The sequence below is a fragment of the Littorina saxatilis genome, linkage group LG17 (genome assembly GCF_037325665.1).
Source record: "Littorina saxatilis isolate snail1 linkage group LG17, US_GU_Lsax_2.0, whole genome shotgun sequence".
NCBI classification, from domain to species: Eukaryota; Metazoa; Mollusca; class Gastropoda; order Littorinimorpha; family Littorinidae; genus Littorina; species Littorina saxatilis.
This window is the reverse complement of record NC_090261.1, coordinates 48,840,543-48,844,427: the sequence shown is the minus strand read 5'-3', so window position 1 is coordinate 48,844,427 and position 3,885 is coordinate 48,840,543.

Genomic DNA, 3,885 nt, shown 5'->3' with positions numbered 1-3,885 from the left:
TTTGAACTCGGAGAAAGGACTGTGCTCTTCATTATTTGCGATTCGAAACCTCCAGTCGAGCTTCGACGGATTGACTGTGCGGAGTGACTCCCCTTGAATTGACTCGAAGCGGGACTCGACGGTTCGCACATTTTCAAAACAAATGTGGCATATTTCTCGTGTTGTATCTTCACTCATCGGAGAGTCTGATACTAAACATGAACGGTAAGAATGCTCTGAACCCTACACGTATTATATTCCCATCGTTTTTTCGTTAACATTTGCCCAACATGTTAATTTGCTGAGCGGGGTTAATGTCGTCTGCTAGGCTACCTGGGCAATCGAACCACTGCAGTCTGCACTGAGTCTGCACGCATGAGACAGGCTGGTAATAAGTCTTATATATGGTAAGAACGTTCTGAACCTTACACGTTTTCGATTACGATTGTTCTTGCCTTGAAATAATAATTCGGAAACCATTCATTTACTGAACTGATGTAGTCGTATTTCTGTGTAGACTGCTACAGAGTCGATCGAGTCAGTCTTCCAAACTGGTCTAGCTGGTACGTTATCGGAATAACACTTGTGTTTTCTGTTAGCCGCTGGGATGTATACTAACTCATCATTTGGTAATGTGGATGATAAGCTACATGCCACTTACACGGCATATGAGAAGAATGTATGCAAGTCGGCGAAAATGAGATGAAACACAGCGGCTTCTATTTTTAGATCACTGGCACTGGCACAGGCACATGCAATCTGTCAGAAAAAACCCCATATAGCGCTGAGTTCAATAATTATTTTTGAGATTTGCTCTATAAATCCCTTAGTGCACTGGGATTGTTTCAATAACGATATTGTCAGTACCGCCATAGAAAAAAGAAGATTCCAAACGCACATTTTGCTGCGCGCATTTGAATAGGCATAACTGTGTGGTCAGGTCGTGTACGGTAAGATCTACTTTTGTGTGGGGTGTCTCAAGTGTGTCGTGTTTTCGTCACACGCATTTTAATTTCTGTTGGTAAATTCCAGTGTAGCGTTAAGCTGAACAGTGATGATCTTTCAGAGAGACCTCATTTGAACTCGTAGAAAGGACTGTGCTCTTCGTTATTTGCGATTCGAAACCTCCAGTCGAGCTTCGACGGATTGACTGTGCGTAGTGACTCCCCTTGAGTTGACTACCCCCCGAAGGACTCGGCGGTTAGCACATTTTCAAAAAACATGTGGCATATTTCTCGTGTTGTATCTTCCCTCATCGGGGAGGCTGATACTAAATATGAACGGTAAGAATGCTCTGAACCCTACACGTATTATATCCCCATCGTTTTTTCGTTCACATTTGCCCAACATGTTAATTTGCTGAGCGGGGTTTATGTCGTCTGCTAGGCTAGGGCAATCGAACCACTGCAGTCTGCACTGAGTCTGCACGCATGAGGCAGGCTGGCAATAAGTCTTATATGGTAAGAACGTTCTGAAGCCTACACGTTTTCGATTACGATTGTTCTTGCCTTGAAATAATATTTCAGAAACCATTCATTTACTGAACTGATGCAGTCGTATTTCAGTGTAGTCTGCTATGTATGACAGAGTCGATCGAGTCAGTCTTCACTGGTCTAGCTGGTACGTTATCGGAATAACACTTGTGTTTTCTGTTAGCCGCTGGGAATTGTATACTAACTCATCATTTGGTAATGTGGATGATAAGCTACATGCCACTAACACGGCATATGAGAAGAATCTATGCAAGTCGGCGAAAATGAGATGAAACACAGCGGCTTCTATTTTTAGATCAGTGGCACTGTGGCACAGGCACATGCAATCTGTCAGAAAAAACCCCCACTTTTGCTTTAATTGAGATGCAGGGAATTTATGGTCATTTGGTATTGTAGAGAATATAAGCTACATGTCATTAATTCATTCTGAGGATGAGAGCACAGTCTCGCTTAGGCAAAGGGCGGAAGAATACGCTCTGTGGAAAAGTTAGCGCACTCCAAGAGTGCGCTAACAGTTTTAGCGCATCGCCATTAGCCAATCAACTGGTTCACATTAGTCATGTGACACCAGTACTTACTGACAATTATTATTATATTTTTTGTTGCTGTTTCTTGTTTTTTTATTCTAAATTATGGAACGTTGGCAGACTCTTTGTTTTTGGATTTATTTAATCACGACTGACTTTGTGAGACCCTCGACCACAAGATCAACACTTGCTCATTAAGCGTACACCCGAGAATTCCAGGCGTTGTTTCCCCAATGCTCTAAGGATTAATATCTGACGTTCGCTGCGGGTAAACATGTTTGTCCCTCTGTGGTCAGTGAGTCAGATGACCTTGTCCTCTCGACGCGTGGGCTTTGCTAATGGTCAGCGAGGATTAGAGAGATGTTGAAAATGGACCGCTGTTATTTACTCGTGGAGCTTGGACTCAAGACCAGAACTGGCAGTGGGTTTAAAGGTGTGATCCTTTGTGGTTTGTGCTACTTGAAGACATTTTCCTTCCGGTTAAACCCTCATTAAGATAATAATCTATCCGTTCACACACACACAGACACACACACACACACGCACACACATACACACGCGCGCGCACACACACACACACACACACACATACACATAAACACAGACACACACACACACACGCACACACACACACACACACACACACACACACACACACACACACGCACACACACACACACACACACACACACACGCACATGTCAAACAATTGTTGAAAGAAAGCAAGAAACATCGAGATAGAGACAGAGGTTTTTAACAGTAAAACTGTGACAGACAATACACGTGCAAATGTAACGATAAGAGCATGGGAGATGGATAAAAGGAAGAGGGGTTGATAAGAAGAAATAAAACCTTTTTTTCTAAAAATCATGTGTCTAAATATTAGAACCGCGATGACATTTTACCCCAAACTCTGAGACAGAACCCAAGTGATATTACTGTCTCGTAGAGATAAACCAAACAACAGGCTCTCAGTGCAAACTCGAAAAACAGAGATAAGCTAGGACATAATTATCAGCAAATCGGGAATCAATGTTGCACTGAAATATTCATGGCTCTATCTCTCACAGTTATATTTACCATGGATTCACGCTAGACATAACGCATAAACAGGGCAAACCTTGGCACAGTTTCTATCCGCATGTGTGTACCACGTGCTAAGAATGTAAACAAGTTTGCACAGCTATTTTCACGTTGAGGTCAGATCTCAATAAATGTCAAGAGTGCATATTATACTGTTTGTTCCTTGACTGTTTTGAACCCGGAATCGTGTAATCTAGCTGTTTGATAGAAATTTCCGAGACGTTCTTTTCTGATTATGTTGGTTCTAAGACAAGCTAGACAGACAAACAAACGCAGGGCAAGGTACATGTCAGGGCCAAAAACTGGGATCCCAATCGATCGCAGCCACTGGTCCTGGGATTCTTTTTGTTTAAAGTGATAGACTGGACTTATATTGGTCGATTTCGATGCACGCACGCAATCACTAAGTCATTCGCCCAGTACTAAAAAGATGTATTTTCTGACACAGTGTTTTAAAAGATAAACAAGAAATTTATTACGTTCAGACAAACAAACAGGACGTCACTACACATTCACCACCGTTACCTTCCACAAATATAGAATACAAAAAAGACGATCTGAAACACAAAAAAACAAAACGTATAGTTTGGAAAAAACAATAGCCTAATACTAAAACCGAAACGCAATACAGTTGACTTTTCCCCTATCTAGCTTGGGTTTCCTATTGATGCTCAGATGATGAGATCAAAACCCAGGAAGAAGACTTTCACCCTTCCTCAAAAATAGCCCCAAATATGGTTCTCGATTCACATTGAGCACAGAAAAACAATTTGCCCTCAAAAATAATATGACAATTCCCAAAA